This window comes from Tupaia chinensis, unplaced genomic scaffold (assembly GCF_000334495.1).
Source record: "Tupaia chinensis unplaced genomic scaffold, TupChi_1.0 Scaffold144500_1, whole genome shotgun sequence".
In the NCBI taxonomy this organism is placed as follows: domain Eukaryota; kingdom Metazoa; phylum Chordata; class Mammalia; order Scandentia; family Tupaiidae; genus Tupaia; species Tupaia belangeri.
In genome coordinates, this window is record NW_006204359.1 from 60,603 (window position 1) to 68,210 (window position 7,608).

A 7,608-nucleotide genomic window follows, 5' to 3' on the forward strand; every position below is an offset into this window, starting at 1 on the left:
GCGACATCATTGTATTTATTTTCCCTTGCTATCGAGTTGAATGAGTTATGGCTACAAGAAGATCTTGGTCAAATATATGTATACACATAAAAAATATTTTCTTCCATTAGGTGGCTTTCCTTTTCCTTCTCTTAATAAAATCTTTCAAAGAGTGCGTTTTAAAGTTTTGGAAAAAGCCTAATTTATCAGTTTATTTTCTTGAATGACTAATGCTTTTTATGTTTTAGAAAATATTTGCCTACCTCCTCCCTCAAGGTTCAGGATATTTATATATGTATATTTATATACATATACATATATAGATGTAAAAATTATAACTTTTAGCTATTTAACTATTACATTTAAGCCTACAATTTATTTCAAGTTAATCAACACGTATGACATGAGCTAAAAGTCAGTTTTTTGTTGTTGTTCCAACACCACTTGTTTGGAAGTATATTCTTTATCTGCTGAATACAGTGACATTTTTGCCTGCAACTTAATGATGTGTGGCATATTTCTGGACTCACTAGTCTCTTCATTGATTGATAGATCTATCCTTGTGCCAACATCACACTGTCATAATCACTGTCTCTTTAGAATAATGAAATATATGTTCAATCACTCCATCCCCTCAATGATATGAAATAGAGTAGTTGACAAGTATCAAGCCATGTAGAAACAGATTTAGAAATACTGCTTTTATATTGAAGAAATAACTTTGGAGGGTTTGGTTATTTCTGAGCCACAAAAATAAATATGTCCTCACACCATGATAACACTTCCAGTGAAGCACTTTTATTTTACAGAAAAGTAAAAGACATATCCATACAGATCTACAGAGAGAGCAAGTCAGCTAAAGTCATGCCCCAGCCTGATTTAGAGACTAAGAAACTTCAAAATGCATGTAATCAGAAAAATCAACTTCTGAATTCTAGTACTCAGCTCCAGAACTTATGCTTATAGGGAGACTCACAAGGAAGCTGGAGAACGTGGAACATAGAAATGACAGACCGTGGAGAAAATGATTCACTATAGAATACCAACCATCATGGGAATACTAGACATGTGTCAGTGGTGTGCCTGGAGAGCAATAGCTACCAGAAATACAAAGGAAAGAGAAATAAAGTAGAAATTACAAAGAATTCAAGCAGAAATGATTTAAACAAAAAATGAGATACATGAATAAAAAGAAAAAAAATGAAGTAACTTTTAGAAGTGGAAAGAATTACAGAGAATGTGATAGAAACAGAAGATAGGCAAAGAAGATAAAGTATATACTTATAAGCATCCATAAAGAAAAAGAAGAAATCGATGGAACAGAATTAATATATAAAACTATTTTTCAAGAAAATTTCTTTGGAAATAACAGAAAATCTAAATATACATATTGAAAAGGCCTACTGTATACCCTAGAAAACTTGTGTACCCTATTAAGTGCAGGTGGCACAGTGGTTAAGGCACTGGGTCCCACATGGCCAACTGTGCAGCTCAAGACCTGGACCTGGGAGCTTGAAAAATACACCAGGTACCTGTGTGTGCATGCCCCAAATCCTGAGAGGCGAATGAAGGAGAAGGATCACAGTACGGTCTTATTCCTAGGAGGGGATTTCTTACTTTCCCTCTCTTTCTCTCTTTGGCAAGCACATGTGTCCTATAGCCAAACAAAAAAAAAAGAATTTATTTATTGAGAAAAGAATTTTTTCAGGGCCTCAAGAAAGCAGTCATTGAGAAAGTTCAGAAAATCTGATTGACAGATTTCTCAGCAACCAAATAGAAAGCAAGAAAACAGTGGACCATTTTAAATGAATTCTACAAATAAGGTAGAGCCAACAAACATTATATCTAGTTCGACTATTTTTATTTATAAAGCCAGTCTGGTTAGTTATGGACTTATTAACAAGTACATGTAAGGCAATACAAAAATGGAGCAACAGGGAACCAGCAGTTAGCGTAATGTCACTGGACTCCCATGTAGTCGACCGCGATTTGCATCCCAGACCCGGTGGCTTAAAACTCACGCCGGGCGCGTGTGCGTGCGTGCCCAAGATCCCGAGAGGAGAATGGAGGAGAAGGGATTGCGGCGTGACCATCCCCTCTGGGGGGTGATTTCTCGCTTTCTGTCTCTGTCTGTCTGGCAAGCGCATGCGCCCTATAGCAAAAACCTCTCCAAAAAAAAAAAAAAAAAATGGAGCAACACTTTTGGAAATTCAATAAAGTAAAGTTTGAGCCATGAATTTATATTCGGCCAAGCAATACTTTAAAGCTATAGAAAAAGAGTAACACGCAGAAACTCATGTCATACTCTACTTATGAGCCGATTCTGAGAAACTCATGAAAGAATGAGCTTTATCTAATCAAGATATTATTGGAAAATGGCAGCAAAGGACTAATGAGTTCAATTACTTAGTACATTCATATCGTTCTGGATCTGAATGTATTTGTACCCTTAAAATTCATGTTGAAATCCCAACCTCATGTAATAGTATTAGGAGGTGGGCCCTTGGAAAGTGCTCCTTTATAAAAGAGGCTCCAGAGAGATCTCTTATTCCTTGAACAGAGACACTTCATAATGAAAAATGTCAAAATTTACAATAAAGATCTAATTGTTACAAATCTCTATGCCCCCAAATAACACAGCAGTATTCTTCATAAAACAGAAATGACATATGAACAAAGAAGAAACAGTCATACACAAAAATCTTTAGCACATTAATTTCAATCTAAGATAAGCCAAGTGAATCAAAAAGACGTTATGGAAGACCTAAACAGTGTAACCAGTAGGTATGACACACACATCTACTACCTATACACATATATGTATACCACATGTATAAATAAATGTACACTTACATACACATATTTAACTTCCTACCGTGAAATATTCACAAATATCATATCACAAAATAAGTCAGAAGGAAGGGGATATGCCTATTCTACAGAGTGAGGTTGGAAGCCCAGGCTCTCCATCAGGCCTCTGTTGACAGCTGGAAGAGTGGGTGGTTACTGCTCAGTGGAGGTGGCAATTCTGGTCCCCCAAATGGCCTCCACTCACTCCATGAAGGGAGTTGGCCTCATCACCTGTGAGTGATAGCAATAGGCATGATACTCTTTTGGCTTCTTCCAGGTGTGGGTACCAGGTTACTCATGTCACATCAATCAGCACTATGGGGACTAGCAGTGGCATAGTGGTTAGGGAGCTGGACTCCCATGTGGCCAACCATGGTTCGAGTTCTGGACCAGGTGGCTTGAAATTCACACTGGGCACATGTACATGTGTGCCTGAAACCCCAAGAGGAGAATGGAGGAGAAGGAATTGTGGTGCGGTATGGACATGACCTTTTGGAGGTGGAGGTGATTTCTTGCTTTCTGTCTCTCTGCCTCTCTCTGTCTCTCCAGCAAGTGCACACACCCTATAGCAAAAATGTCTCTCAAAAATAAGAAAAAATAAGCATTATGGCCAGGGACCTGAGAGGGGAAGGGGTATCCCAGCAGGAACAAAGACACTGACTCCCCACTCAGCCTCTGACAACCATGACAGTTAGGGGTTCTCTCCTTCCAGCCTGCTAGATGTGGATTTCTGGGTCTCCACTACACTCTGTTGGTGGCGCTGAAGGCCAGCCACACATCTTCCTGGGGTACTTGGCTGGAGCAGAGTGGCTCTACAAACTTCTATCATGCTGGGCAGATCCTTGTCTGTTCCTTTTTCTAGAATGCAGGCTTTTCTCGTCCATTCCCATTGACATTATTACGTCCCTGGATCTTCAGTGCTCAGTACGGGTGTATGAGTCAGAAAGGAAAGTCCAGGGCCCAGCAGTGGCGACACAGTGGTAACACAGGAGCCCTGCGAGGTGGATGACAAATGGCAATTCAGATCCCCACCGTGGTACCAGGATCCTGAAAAGCTGGAGGACTCAGGAAAGAGAATTGAACTGTGACAAGACCCTGTCAAGGATATTCATCCTTTCCGTTTCTCATGCACACACTCTCCACCATGGAAAAAATGAAAAACTTTCTCCAGGTAGATAGATAGAAAAACAGAGATAGATGATAGATACAGTTAGACAGAAAAGAAGGTCAGAAAACTCAATGTGGTGCCATTTCTTGAGTCCTAACTTTCCAATCCAGTTTGCCTTCTTCCTTCTACCTTTCAAAGTTTTATATATATAAAAAAAAAATATATATATATATATATATGTGTGTGTGTGTGTGTGTGTGTGTGTGTGTGTGTATGCCATGTAGGTATCTGAGTATCTTTGAAATAAACTATACTTACTTTAATAAAAATTATTAACTTTTTGGAAATTGCTGAACATTAAGTAAAAGTCGCTGTTTATTAACTATTATCGGCATGCACTAGCTCTGAATGAACACTCTTATATCACATCTCACTCCTCAAAGTCTGGAGTTGGAAGACCTTTACAAGTACTTATTCCATCCTCAGGAAAACTAAGCACCTAGGTGTTCCTCTCTAGGAGACCAAGTTAGTATTTCAACCTAGAAAGCTTTCAGTTGCCTGCCTTTTTGGTTTCTTCTACTTGATGCTGAATGCTGAACTAATTCTGAAGATTTTGACTCATCTTACCAACTCTCTGTTTTCCTTCCACCTATAAGTAAGAACTAGAGAGAAAAAAACTGCAGGAGGCTAATAACATTACCTTCTTCCATTTATTCCACCTCTCCAACCTCTGATTAGAGTAGATTAGATGCCTATTTCTTTTTTTTTTCTTTTTTTATTTTTTTAAGAGCACAATGAATGCCTGGGACTAAAGTGGTGCCAAATAAATATTTGATAAATGAGTGAACAGATGGGATGATACCAAGTCTCTACCCTTTTCTTTGATGTAAGATCTTGCAGCCCACAATATGTAATTCATTAACCACTAGTCTCAGTTAGGCTACTCAAACACCATGTGCCCCGCCCAAATTTTTAAACCATCAAACCATCAAGTAAACTAGTTTTTTTTTTGTTTGTTTTTATTTTTTTTGGAGAGGTTTTTGATGTAGAGCGCATGTGCTCACCAGAAAGACAGAGAGAGACAGAGAGACAGAAAACAAGAAATCATCCCCCAGGGGAGACGGCCATGTCGCAATCCCTTTTCCTCCTTTCTTCTCTTGGGATCTTGGGCACGCAAGCACATGCACCCAGCATGAGTTTAAGCCACCAGGTTCAGGACTTGAACCGCAGTCGCCTACATAGGAGTCCAGCGACATAACCATTATGCTAACTGCTGGTCCCAAGTAAACCAGATTTTTAGAAATCATTCTCTGAAGATTTTTAACATATTCTTTTAACAAATTCTTTCCTGAGCGACTATTTTACTTAAAGTTTATAAAAGATGAAACATGGTTTCATTAATATATTTCAAACTGTACTACAAATCTACATCTTATTCAATAAGGCTGGTCCTCTCATTTTAAAATTATTACTGTAGTTTGACTGTATCATAAAAGGCTACATTGTAACAAGGTTCCTTCAGGGCAAAATAAAAATAGCAACAAGATTCAGAATCCTTGAATCATATACACAGCTAGGCACAGTACCTTGCCCATAACAGTGCCTCATAAATATTTATTGATTTGATTGGCTATAGGATTGTTCTTACATTAAAAGATTCTTGGGTTAAATTTGAAAAAAGTTCCCAAAAATCAGGACTAAGGTAACTAAAGAAGACTAGTGTTTTCAATTTACTATGTACTAATCATCAAAAAAAGATGCAGAGAATTTCTACACAAGAATCGAATGTGAAATAAAAAGGAACCTACACCATTACATCCCTTCCCGATTAGGTTCTAATAGGGAGTCAAAGGATTCTATATTAAAACTCTCTCCAACTGATATTAAATTGTACTTACAGGTGAGCTCACCAGAGAGAGAAAGAGAGACAGAGAGACCAGCAGGTGGCACAGTGGTTAAGGCCCTGGACTCCCACGTGGCCAACTGTGGTTTGAGTCCCAGACCCAGAGGCTTAAAACTCAAGCAGGGTGCATGTGTGTATGCCCAAAGACCCAAGATGAAAGTAGGGGACAAGGAATATTGCAGCATGGCAATCCATCTTGAGAGTGATTTTATTGCTGTTTCTTTTTCTTTGGCAGGTGCTTGTGCCCTATAGCAAAAACCTCTCAAAGAGAGAGAGGAAAAAAGAGAAAGCAAGCTGCCAGGTCCAGGACTGGAACCACAGTCACTCATGTGGGAGTCTAGTGCCTTAACCACCACCATGTTACCTGCTGGCCCTTCAACTGTCTTAACACTTTAACTATCTTGGGGATAAAGTCTGCCTTTGTAGTGACATTTCATATAGACTAACGACATACACAATACCTGGACAAGTAAAGGCACATACAGTACAACCAGAAGGGGACAGGCCTTTACCTTTTTCTTCTGCCAAATATGACATTACTTAGCTTCAATACAAAATAAACCTATCACTGCATTTCTCTATGCAATTCCCAGCTCCTGGGATGAAGGGAAAAAACTTGAAGTCTAATTGAAAGGATGTGTTTAAACAATATCAGCGACATAGACAGGAAAGATTGATCCTGATTCCCAGGATGAATTAATTTCCCTGTATATCGCAAAAAGAATAAGTATTCTTTTAAATTTAAAATTATTTTGAGTTATCTCCACCTCTTTCCTGGCAGAAATTAGGCAGCATTTTATCAAGAAAAGACTTGAAAAACAGTATGGGTTTAGTGGTTATGTACTAAGAGTATGATTAATACAGAGTTTTGTAAGTACAATTCAACCATAAAATTTATATTGATCTCGCAGTGTGCCTGAAGGTCCCATGGCACTGTCTCTAGCTTCATGTTTGAATAGAACAGACCCCGGGACTCTCTCCCCAGCCTCAGACACCCTTCTAATCTCTCTTCTAGTCGCCATCTCTGAGACCATCTTCTAGGCCATCTCTGTCTCTGGGAACAGCCAGCATGGTTTGTGGTTAGCTCCCAATTACAGATGAACCTATTCTACCGAGGTGGAGGCCTCCGCAAACGCCTCCGTCAATCTGCATCTGCGGCCGTCTTGCACCTACCTCTCGATGGGCTTCTATTTCCACCGTGACAAGGCGCTCCGCAGGGTGTGGGCCACTTTCGCGAGTTGGCTGAGAAGCACAAGGGCGCTGACAGTCTCTTAGAAACATGCAAAAGCAGGCAGCAGCCGCGCTCTTTTCCACAAGTGTAGAAGCCAGCTCACAACGAGTGGGAGTGGGGTAAAACCCTGGACGTCATGGAACCTGCCCTGGCCCTGGGAAAGAGCCTGAACCAGGCCCCTTTAGATCTTCATGCCCTGGGTTCTTCCCAGACTGACCCCCATCTCTGTGACTTCCTGGAGACTCAATTCCTAGATGGAAGTGTAACTCATTCAGAAGATGGGCAAATGGGCACAACCTAACTAACTTCCATATGCTGGGGAGCCCCAGGCTGGGCTGAGCACGTGTCTCTTCCAAAGGCTCACCCTAAAACAAAACCAGAAGCCTCTGGAGCCCGGAGGGCCTGGAGCCTCTGCATCTCCTGGTATTAGCTTCCAAGCCTTTCCCTCCCACCACTTAGTAGTTTTTAACCACCCTGGAGCCCTCTCCTATACCTTGGACCAAATGAAAATGAAGCTTTTTGCAGCCAAAAAAAAAA

The 7,608-nt window shown here is 40.1% G+C and overlaps 1 pseudogene; it reads left to right on the plus strand.

Annotated features, from left to right (window-relative positions):
- Positions 1 to 3,549: 3,549 nt before the first annotated feature.
- LOC102489087 (ferritin light chain pseudogene) overlaps positions 3,550 to 7,608 on the plus strand; it is a 35,700-nt pseudogene continuing 31,641 nt past the window's right edge.